This window comes from Chiloscyllium plagiosum, unplaced genomic scaffold, assembly GCF_037043375.1.
Source record: "Chiloscyllium plagiosum isolate Xiang-an unplaced genomic scaffold, Cpla_swu_hap1 HiC_scaffold_17, whole genome shotgun sequence".
Taxonomy (NCBI): domain Eukaryota; kingdom Metazoa; phylum Chordata; class Chondrichthyes; order Orectolobiformes; family Hemiscylliidae; genus Chiloscyllium; species Chiloscyllium plagiosum.
The window spans coordinates 54,813,130-54,825,480 of record NW_028270155.1 but is presented as its reverse complement, the minus strand read 5'-3'; the positions used below and the strand labels follow the sequence as shown (position 1 = coordinate 54,825,480).

The 12,351-nt window shown below is 43.9% G+C and overlaps 1 protein-coding gene across 1 annotated transcript in view; it reads left to right on the top strand.

Moving 5' to 3' along the window:
• The window catches only part of LOC122558738 (dynein axonemal heavy chain 5-like), a 269,744-nt gene that overhangs the window by 179,384 nt on the left and 78,009 nt on the right, over window positions 1-12,351 (top strand). The window lies entirely within an intron of this gene.

Genomic DNA, 12,351 nt, shown 5'->3' with positions numbered 1-12,351 from the left:
ACACAATGCTTTGGCCTCAATCACTTTCTGTAGTCATGACTTCCAGAGGCCCAACACCCTCTGGGTGAAGAAATCTTTCCTCATCTCACTCCCTTTATTCTTAAACTGTGACCAGGACACCTGAAGCTTTAACATTAGATTGCAAAGCATTAATTACTTCAGTAGTCTATTGCAAGTTCAGTGAATATTCTTTTATTTTAGAGCTTTAAAACTATACTCTCCCTCTCCCCACTTTTCAGCTGCTTAAGCATCAGTGCAGGCCATCACCCACTTTCCCCCCTCTCTCCACTTTTCAGTCCCACACAATCGCGTGCTTCTCAGCTCATTATCTATGCAAGCCAGATCCTGCATGAGTTACTTTGGAAAACCTGGTGAGTGAACTGGAAGAGCTGAACGTGGGTTGGGGCTACAAGGGGATGGGTTCAGTGAGGGAGCCAGTGTGGGACTGAAAAGTGGGGAGGGGGGAAAGTGGGGAGAGGGTCTGTACTGATGTTTGAGCAGCTGAAAAGTAGGGAGAGGGAGAGTATAGTTTTAAAGCTTTAAAATAAAAGAATACTCACTGAACTGGCAACAGACAACTGAAGTAATTAATTATTTGCAACCTAATGTTAAAGATTCAGGTGTTCTGGTCACAGTTTAAGGATAAGGGGAGTGAGATGAGGAAAGATTTCTTCACGCAGACAGTGTTGGGCCTCTGGAATTCACGACTACAGAAAGTGGTTGAGACCAAAGCATTGTGTGTCCTGCAGAAGTAAGTAGATATGCTCTTGTGATTAAAGGGATCAAGGGATATGGGGGAAAAGTGGGATTACGGCATGGAACTCGATAATTAGCCATGATCTTATTAAATGGTGGAGCAAGCTTGAGGGGTTGAATGGCCTACTGCTGGTCCTATCTTCTGTGTTTCTCTGGAGCTATTCTATAGGGGAGATGTAATGGATGTGATTTTAATGAACACTGTGTAAATGGTAGAACTTAATATGAAACAGTTTTATTTCACAAAGATTTGCATTTATTTGCGACCACATCTCAAAACATCTCACATGCTATGAACCCCTCGAGTTGCAGTGACTGCATAAACAGAGAAACATACAATGATTTAGCTGTGACTTCACCAATCCATGGATAGCACTGTATAAAGTCATAGCTTTTTATTTACAGAAGTGTGTCAGTTATTTTTTTAAAAAGCATTTGTTACTAATTTGTAACAGTTGTCTTGGTGACAATTTAAATGCTGTGGTGATCTGAGTGTTTTGACTTTAAGTTTGATGGATTGGTGAAAAATGTTGGGAATACTGATAAATTCCTCTAATTCTGCTTCGTGAGAGTCTGATTCCCCACATAACAACACAAGTACAAGAGGTATTGTTACTCTGTGTCATCTAATGAAGGAGATGGTGAGATGGAACAAGTAGCCCCTAAAAGGTAGCGTTCAAGAAATCTTAGGAGGAGGATTATTTTGAGCCTTGCACAACAAGGTATCACAAAACAATGAATAACCTCCTGCTGTCTGTAATGATAAGTGGTACTAACTTCTTCCAATACCTCACATTCACATCACTCACTCTCACTCTGCCACTCCATAACCTACAAGAGTCTGCAGTACATATGCTCAAGGGCTCAGACCCACCTAGTTCCCTTAAACTACTAAACCTTCCTGCCCACTTACTGGGGATGGTTTCCACCTTCTATGGTTGTTCATATTCAAAAACTGCTCCTACAGCCATTTCAATCATGTCCAACCCTTCTCTTTAGCCCAGTGGCGGAAACATTGGCACACAGCAATGGCGAGGTTTGTTTGTGAAAATTAAGCTCCTCACCCCTTTGAAGAAAGGGCCATTGAGCTGGCCAGGAAAACCAGGACTGTTACCGTAGTGATGGGGAGACATGAATGGGCCAGCGACCCAGTAAGTAATATAATTCCCTGTTCTTCCTGGATCATCATGGAAGCAAAAACATTTCTCTGCATATATTATTCCTCAGTTCTTTATCTGCTCTTCTACAAACATTAGCACCAGTCCCAATACAAGAAGCGGCACGGTGGCACAGTGGTTAGCACTGCTGCCTCACAGCGCCAGAGACCCGGGTTCAATTCCCGCCTCAGACGACTAACTGTGTGGAGTTTGCACGTTCTCCCCGTGTCTGCGTGGGTTTCCTCCGGGTGCTCCGGTTTCCTCCCACAGTCCAAAGATGTGCAGGTCAGGTGAATTGGCCATGCTAAATTGCCCGTAGTGTTAGGTAAGGGGTAAATGTAGGGGTATGGATGGGTTGCGCTTCGGCGGGGCGGTGTGGACTTGTTGGGCTGAAGGGCCTGTTTCCACACTGTAAGTAATCTAATCTAATCTAATCTAATCTAAAGCCACAACCTGAGTCATCTTGTGCCACCATTATCTTTAAGGAAAAGACTGTGACCACCCCCACTCCCCTCCTCCGCTCAGCCCCCCGAAAAGAATGCATTAGCAAGGCATTTGTTTGTACCCCGGCTGGTACCATAGCATAAGAGATGTTTTGAGATGTAGTCGCACATAAATACAAATCTTTGTGAAATAGACATGGGGATACAATCTGGTGAACAACAGGTGGAGGAAGAAGCCCTCAATATCCATGGCATTCAGGAGAATGCTAGAGACCAGGCACTTGCTGAGCTCCATGTTGAAGATGTGACTCTGTCCTTGACCATAAATCACATGATCAATCTACAGAAAGAGACAGGGCATATCAGGCGTTGGTGGTCTGCAATGCAAGATGAAGGAGTCATTGCTATGTTAGTCCAACATGAGATCACTCAGCTATACTCTTGTGTCTTTTTCTGTTGGGCAGAAGACACAAAAATTTGAAAACATGTACCAACAGATTCCAGAACAGCTTCCTCCCCACTGTTATCATACTTCTGAACAGATCTCTCAAATATTAGAGTTGATGTTTCTCTCCATCTTCTCTGTAGCTATAACACTATATTCTACAGTCTGTTTTGTTACCCTGATATACCTAAGTATGGTGTGATTTCCCTGGAAAGCATGCAAAATAATACTTTCACTGTATCCCAGCACGTGACAATAATAAATCAAATCAAGAAAGGGAGACCTTGGCCCAGCAGCATTCCCAGATATGTGCCCAGACCTGCATCCATCACTGTGGCCATGGGTGCTCAGCCTCAATGGTGGTGTGAGGGGAGAACACTACCACTGATATGTGGATTAAGTGTGAATTGAAGGCAGATGTACTGCATTGTGTAAGCACTGCATTCCTGATTACTGAAGGGGCTCTTGTGATACAAGGTTAGTGTCTCTATCTCTGAGCCAGGCAGCCTGGGTTCAAGTTCCATCTGCTCCGGAGGTGTTGTGATAACATCTCTGAACAGGTTGATTCGAAAATATCTAAGCCATGATTACTGGAACAGCCCTTTAGGTGATCTTACATTGCAGCCCTGAATTCCTGAAATGATCATGGCCACATTCCTCAATTGAAATGGAGTCAACCCCAGGCTTGCTGTGGACCAACCGCATGACTGACTGTGGCCAGCCCCCAGACTAGAATTAGCCCATTCCTGCATTGACTCTTGCACTACCCCCAAAATGACTGGTGTCCACCCTCAGCCCACTGAGCATGTCTCCTCTTTCCTTTCACACATGGCCAAGCTGTTTATGTACATGTGCTGTTGGCACATTTGCCACCTCTGACATTAGCAACACCACCCTGTTTTCTAGCAACAACTTTCTGCCCTTCACATTGATGCTTCACTGTTTCCTACAGCCACGTGCTCCTGCTTTGTCTTCTGCACTGAAGTGACACACAGCCTCAAGCTGTCAGCCACGCCCTCTGTGCTCAAGTGCCATTCTGATATAAAAACTGCTGCATGATCCTGTCCACTGAAGTGCTAACTGAGAGGCTGAAACGGGTACCTTGCCATGCTCCGATAATGTGGAGAGATAGGTCAGGCAGACATGTCCATGAGCCTTGGTCCCCATGGAGACACATACTACAGTTGTAGAGGTTCCAGCAAAAGTGAAGTCAAGGACTCTTGAGCAACATTTGGTACAGGCAGCAAAAACTGACCAAGACTAGAGGCTGAAAAATAAAGTCACCAGGTACATGATTGGTTTATGCAGGCGAGTATCGTCATTGTGCAGAAGTTGATTGAGCAGGGGAAGTTCAATACACCCAGTCAAGTAATTAATGAGATGTTTTATTGCTGGAACAGCACAGCAGGTCAGGCAGCATCCAGGGAACAGGAGATTCGACGTTTCGGGCACAGGCCCTTCTTCAGGAATGCATCTGCAGACCTCACTTTCTCCCCTAATTAATGAGATGGAAATGCATGAATATAGGCTTCTCTCCACCTGATGGTAAGAAGCTCAATTTGTTACTTAAGAAAATAGAACTTTGCTGTGAAAGTTACTTTGGCACAGAGGATCATCTGATTAACTCAACACACTCACCATTATTTTCACCACATCAGAGTGTAAATTAAACCCATTAGGTACCTTGGTTTCCATCATTTGGCTAACTTTATTTATTTTTAATTGCCATTTTCTGACCTTTTTTCTTCCATTGTTTCATTGCAGCCATTAGCTTATTTGGAATTCAAACTGATGCAGACAGTCCTCATGTTTTGGCTAATTGAAGGTATCCTGTTTCTCTCAACATCTGTCAATGTACACTTTCCAGCAAGGAATAATTGCAGAATGATCAAGTTCAAAGATCTTGGCTAAAATTCCTTAACCCTTCTGACTTAGGGTATTGAGGTCAATTGATGCCTTTGTTCACTGGATCACTGGGGAAGTTCCTAATTTAACCTTAAAACATTTGGACACTGTATTTACTTTCTTAACTAAGCAAAATTTGTTTAACAGAATTAGTGTTAAAGTGATAAACTAACTCAGTTTGATCTTGGACTGTGAAGCAGTATTCTTATAATGACATAAATATCCTGGCAGTGATGCTTGTTAAAATAACATTGAGTCCTATTTTACTCTATACATTAGTTTATCACGTTCTAAAGAAGCAATGTGTTTTGACAATACTGCAATTCTCTGATTATTTAAAAGTAATGACATTGTGTTGGAAAACTAAATTGATCAGCTTAATTAGATTTAAGAAACTTGTTCAATGGATAGACAAAACTCCATTTGGACTAATTATTTGTAAGCAGTAAAGTATTGCATTTGAAAACTGGCTAATTTAAAATGATGTGAAGGAGGTAGTGTTGGACTGGGATGGACAAAGTTAAAAAATCACACAACACCAGGTTATAGTCCAACAGGTTTATTTGGAAGCACTAGCTTTTGGAGCGCTGCTCCTTCATCAGACGGTTGTGGAGTGTAAGATCATAAGACACAGAATCTTTTGCTATAAATTCTGTGTCTTATGATCATATACTCCACAATGGAGGAGTGTGCTCTGAAAGCTAGTGCTTCCAATTAAACCTGTTGGACTACAACCTGGTGTTGTGTAATTTTTAACTTTAAATGAACCTTATCATTTTTTTCTTTGCTGGAAGAAAACAGAATAAAAGATTGTTTTGTGAATATGTAATGACCAGTAAATTATTCAATATTCCAAAATTAAAATGTAAAAATTATTAGATTTATTTTCAAAATGATAAGCTTGTCAATTTCTGCAGATATTACCCTCAACATTTATTTGAGAAGAATTTTGCTGTTATGGCAGTATTTTTGAGAATCCAATCAATGGAGAAAAGAATAATGATATTTCCAAAATAAAGCAGTGAGTCATACAGCTGGGTTATAAAATGTACCTCATAAAATTAGACTTCAGTCAGTGATGTGTTTGGAATTGAGTCCGTTAGTCAAGGATGAAAAACTCATTTTTACTCATTTGCACAAAGGAAAAATATGTGTCTGAATGTTGTACTGATCCATGTAAGGAGAAAGTGAGGACTGCAGATGTTGGAGACCAGAGTTGAAAAATGTGGTGCTGGAAAAACACAGCAGGCTTGGCAGCATCCGAGGAGAAGGAGAATCGACGTTTCGGGCATTAGCCCTTCTTCAGGAATGAGGCTGGTGTGCCTGGCAGGCTCAGATAAAGGGTAGGGGGAGGGAATTTGGGCGAGGGGTGCTGGGAATACGATAGGTGGAAGGAGGTGAGGGTGATAGGCCGGAGAGGGGGTGGGGATGGAGAGGTCGGGAAGAAGATTGCAGGTCAAGAAGGCGGTGCTGAATCCGGGGGTTGGGACTGAGATAAGGTGGGGGAGGGGAAAAGAGGAAGCTGGAGAAATCTACATTCATCCCTTGTGGTTGGAAGGTTCCTAGGTGGAAGATAAAGCGCTCTTCCTCCAGGCGTCGTGTGGTCAGGGTCTGGCGATGGAGGAGGCCAAGGACCTGCATGTCCTTGGCAGAGTGGGAGGGGGAGTTAAAGTGTTCAGCCACGGGGCGGTTGGGTTGGTTGGTCCGGGTGTCCCAGATGTGTTCCCTGAAACGTTCCGCAAGTAGGCGGCCTGTCTCCCCAATGTACAGGAGACGGATACAGTAAATAATGTGTGTGGAGGTGCAGGTGAATTTGCGACGGATATGGAAGGATCAGCGTTCCAGAGAGACCACTCCCTTCACGACTCCCTCGTCAGGTCCACACCCCCCACCAACCCAACCTCTACTCCCGGCACCTTCCCCTGCAACTGCAAGAAGTGCAAACCTTGCGCCAACACCTGCCCCCTCACCTCCCTCCAAGGCCCCAATGGATCCTTCCATATCTGCCGCAAATTCACCTGCACCTCCACACACATCATTTACTGTATCCGTTGCACCCGATGTGGTCTGCTCTACATTGGGGAGACAGGCCGCCTACTTGCGGAACGTTTCAGGGAATACCTCTGGGACACCCGCACCAACCAACCCAACTGTCCCGTGGCTGAACACTTTAACTTCCCCTCCCACTCCGCCAAGGACATGCAGGTCCTTGGCCTCCTCCATCGCAAGACCCTGACCACACGACGCCTCGAGGAAGAGCGCCTCATCTTCCGCCTAGGAACCCTCCAACCACACGGGATGAATGTAGATTTCTCCAGCTTCCTCATTTCTTCTCCCCCCACCTTATCTCAGTCCCAGCCCCCGTATTCAGCACCGCCCTCTTGACCTGCAATCTTCTTCCCGACCTCTCCGCCCCCACCCCTTCTCTGGCCTATCACCCTCACCTTAATTCTTTCCACCTATCGTATTCCCAGCCCCTCTCCCCCAAATTCCCTCCCTCCTACCCTTTATCTCAGCCCGCTTGGCGCACCAGCCTCATTCCTGAAGAAGGGCTTATGTCTGAAACGTCGATTCTCCTGCTCCTCGGATGCTGCCTGGCCTGCTGTGCTGATCCATGTAATACATGCTTGTGTTGGGTGAGGAACATTTTCCATTTCAGGTACATCCCAATGCAACACATTGCCCTATTCATTTGCCTGTGTTTCAACCATAAAAGAGAACCCCTTTCTGCATCAGTGTGACTTTTATTTTCTATTTGAGTTAATCTTATAATCTGAGATTGATGAGGATAAATTTTATAATTTTACGATTGTGAAGAAACAGTAAGCCAAATGATGTAACGACAGCAGCTTCTATTTATGTAACACTTCTATAGTAATAAACATTCCAAGATGTTTCAATTATTCCATTATAAGACAATTTTGACATTGAGTCACATAAAAGGGACATTGTGCCATAATAAGACGCTTGTTGAAGAGGCAGATTTTCAGATGCCTCTTAAAGGAGGTATAGAGGCAAAGATTTTTAGTTGGAGAGTTCCTGAACTTAGGGTCTTGGCGGCTGAATGCACTGTTCCCAATGATGAACTGATTAAAATCAAAGATGTTCAAGGGGTCACAATTAGAAAAAGACAGATATCTAGGAAGGTTGTGTGGCTGGAGGAGTTATAGAATTTGAAAGGTGTAAAATAATATCGACATTTGAAAACAAAACTGAGAATCTTTAAAAACAAATTCAAAATTTTGCTGAATTGGAAGCCAATGTGGGCCGGCAAGCATTGGAGAAATGGGGGTCAATGAGACTTGACACATGTTACAACAGTTTTTGATGAGATCAAGGGTATGGGGGATAGAACATTGAAAGTTGGTCAGAAATGCATCTGAATCCTCAAATTTGGAAGAAGCAAAAGCTTTCTTGAAGATTTTGGCAGTAGATGAACAGAGGCAAGGTTGGAGTTGAACAATGCTACATAAGTAGAAATAGTGATGTTGTTAATATGTGATTGAAAGCTCACCTTGGCATTCTGATTGGGAACAGTCTGATTTAGCTTCCTACTGTTGCCAGTAAGAGAGATGGAGCTTGGAGATAGCAGGCAACAGATTTTATTGGACAAACCAAATAATAGCTTCAGATCATTCAAAATTTACAGAATGTTAGCACAGATGAAAGCCATTCCACCCATTATCCCTGAATTCACTCACTCATCTATTTTCTATGATGCAGCAAAGGTTTCCTTTGTAGTAAGTTAGCTCATTTAATTTGAAGGCTTTTAATTGAATCTCCCTCTACCACACACTCAGGCATGCATTGGAATTCCTAACCATTTATTGTTTCCTTATGCTGCCATGACTCATAGAGTCATAGACTCATAGAGAAGGACAGCATGGAAACAGACCCTTTGGTTCAACCCGTCAATGCCGGCCAGATATCCCAACCCAATCTAGTCCCAGCTGCCAGCACCTGGCCTATATCCCTCCAAACCCTTCCTATTCAAATACCGATCCAGATGCCTTTTAAATGTTGTAATTATACCAGCCTCCACCACTTCCTCTGGCAGCTCATTCTGGACTCCCCGAACCCCAGGGAAAAGACCCCAGGGAATTGTCTATTTATCCTATCCATGCCTTCTATAAGGTCACCCCTCAGCCTCCGATGCTCCAGGGAAAACAGCTCCAGCCTGTTCAGCCTCTCCTTATAGCTCAAATCCTCCAACCCTGGCAACATCCTTGTAAATCTTTTCTGAACCCTTTCAAGTTTCACAACATCTTTCCGATAGGAAGGAGACCAGAATTGCATGCAATATTCCAACCGGCCTAACCAATGTCCTGTACAGCCACAACATGACCTCCCAACTCCTGTACTCAATACTCTGACCAATAAAGGAAAGCATACCAAACGCCTTCTTCACTATCCTATCTACCTGCGACTCCACTTTCAAGGAGCTATGAACCTGCACTCCAAGGTCTCTTTGTTTAGCAACACTCCCTAGGACCTTACCATTAAGTGTATAAGTCCTGATAAGATTTGCTTTCCCAAAATGCAGCACCTCACATTTTTCTGAATTAAACTCCACCTGCCACCTCTCAGCCCATTGGCCCATCTGATCAAGATCCTGTTGTAATCTGAGGTAACCTTCTTCACTGTCCACCACACCTCCAATTTTGGTATCATCTGCAAACCTACTACCCATACCTCTTATGCTCGCATCCAAATCATTTATATAAATGACAAAAAGTAGAGGACCTAGCACCGATCCTTGTGGCACTCCACTGGTCACGGGCCTCCAGTCTGAAAAACAACCCTCCACCACCACCCTCTGTCTTCTACCTTTGAGCCAGTTCTGTATCCAAATGGCTAGTTCTCCCTGTATTCCATGAGATCTAACCGTGCTAATCAGTCTCCCATGGGGAACCTTGTCGAACGCCTTACTGAAGTCCATATAGATCACATCTACTGCTCTGCGCTCAACAATCCTCTTTGTTACTTCTTCAAAAAACTCAATCAAGTTTGTGAGACATGATTCCCCACGCACAAAGCCATGTTGACTATCCTTAATCAGTCCTTGCATTTCCAAGTACATGTACATCCTGTCCCTCAGGATTCCCTCTAACAACTTGCCCACCACCAAGGTCAGGTTCACTGGTCTATAGTTCCCTGGCTTGTCCTTACCACCCTTCTTAAACAGTGGCACCACGTTAGCCAACCTCCAGTCTTCTGGCACCTCACCTGTAACTATTGATGATATAAATATCTTAGCAAGAGGCTCAGCAATCACTTCTTAAGCTTCCCACAGAGTTCTAGGGTACACCTGATCAGGCCCTGGGGATTTATCCACTTTTATGCGTTTAAAGACATCCAGCGCTTCCCCCTCTGTAATATGGACATTTTTCAAGGTATCACCATCTATTTCCCTACAGTCTATATCTTCCATATCCTTTTCCACAGTAAATACTGATGCAAAATACTGGTTTAGTATCTCCCCCATTTTCTGCGGCTCCACACAAAGGCCACCTTGTTTATCATTGAGGGGCCCTGTTCTCTCCCTAGTTACCCTTTTGTCCTTAATGTATTTGTAAAAACCCTTTGGATTCCTCTTAATCTTATTTGCCAAAGCTATCTCATTGCCCTCTTTTTGCCCTCCTGATTTCCCTCTTAAGTATACTCCTACTTTCTTTATACTCTTCTAAGGATTTACTCGATCTATCCTGTCTATACCTGACATATGCTTCCTTCTTTTTCATAACCAAACCCTCAATTTCTTTAGTCATCCAGCATTCCCTATACCTACCAGTCTTTCCTTTCACCCTAACAGGAATATGCTGTCTCTGGACTCCCAAGTCTAAGTCTCAAAGGTCATAGCTGCTAACTTGGGTCTGCATCAGATGGTGAGTGAAGTAATGAGAGGGAAAAATCTACTTGATTTCATTCTCACCAATCCGCCTGTCACTGAATCATCTGTCCATGACAGTATTGGTGAGAGTGACTGCCACACAGTCCTGTCTTTACATTAAACATATGCTCCATCATGTTATATAAACTGAAAGAACTGTAGATGCTGGCAATCAGAAACAAAAACAGAAGTTACTGGAAAAGCTCAGCAGATCTGGCAGTATCTGTGGAGACAAATCAGAGTTAATGTTTGGGGCCAGTCACCCTTCAGAATACTTTTGAAGAAGGATCATTGGACACGTAACGTTAACTCTGATTTCTCTCCACTAGACTAGATTAGCTTACTTACAGTGTGGAAACAGGCCCTTCGGCCCAACAAGTCCACACCGACTCTCCGAAGCGTAACCCACCCAGACCCATTCGCCTACATTTACCCCTACACCTAACACTACGGGCAATTTAGGATGGCCAATTCACCTAACCTGCACATCTTTGGACTATGGGAGGAAACCGGAGCACCCGGAGGAAACCCACACAGACACAGGGAGAATGTTCAAACTCTACACAGACAGTAGCCCGAGGCGGGAATTGAACCCAGGTCTCTGGCGCTGTGAGGCAGCAGTGCTATCCAGTGTGCTAGTTTTCCAGTAATTTCTGTTTCTGCTCCATTATGTTCGCTACCAACGGAACAGACTTTAAACAAATCCAGCTACTGAAGCCTGGGCATCCAGGAAATGCTATCAGGGCGCTGTCAGAACCACAAGCACAGAAAATGCTGGAGAAACCTCGCAGGTCTGGCTGCATCTGTGGAGAGAGGAAGTGTTCACATTTGCAGACCAATATGACTCTTCTTCAGAATTGCAAAGGTTGGAAAGTGTTTTTTTGATATACCTTTGACAAAGGCAGAGGAGGAGGGAGGAGATCAGATGGTGTGGAGGCCCAGTACTAAAATCAAAGGAGTTGTTAATTATGGTGAAAGAGAACTAGGGATATAAAATGGGTATAGATTAAGTGTGAAAGGGAGAAAATGGATCCTCTCTACTGAGCGCAAAGTAAACCCCAATTCATGACCAGGACAAGATCATGGAGCAGGAAAAAAGAATGTAAGAAAAATGGATAACACAGGCATCATGCGATCAGACTCCCAGAAGTTGCAGAAATCAATATTGTACCTGAGAGGCTGTAAAAGTGGAACATTATAGTTGGCCTGAGATAAAAATGTTACCATGAAGCAAGCAGGTTTATTGAAACGACAAGTAACTGAGAGGTTGGGGTTATTCTTATTGGTGGAGCGGATGTGTTCTGCAAAATGGTTACTCAGTCCGCATTTGGTTTTGCCAATGTAAAGGAGACCGCATCGTGAGCAGCAAATACAGCATACTAACTTGAAAGAGATTCAAGTAGAATGCTGCTTCACCTAGAAAATGTGTTGGGGCCTTGGGCAGTGAGGAGAGTGAAGGTGTGTGGGCGAGTCTAACACTTGTTGCGATTGCATTGAAAGGTAGCATATCAGGGGGAGGGGTAAGAAAGTGTTAGAAGTGATGGAGGAGTGGACCGGGGTGTCATGGAGGGAACACTTCTTGCGGAATGCTACAGTGGAGTGGAAGGGAAGGTGTAGCATCCTGCTGGAGGTGACAGAAATGGCAGAAGATGATTTTTTGAATGCAGAGACTAGTGGGAATGAAAGTAAGGACAAAGGGAGCACTACTGCTCTGGAAAGGAAAGTTGGGAGCAGAGAGCAGTAGTAGGGTTGGAC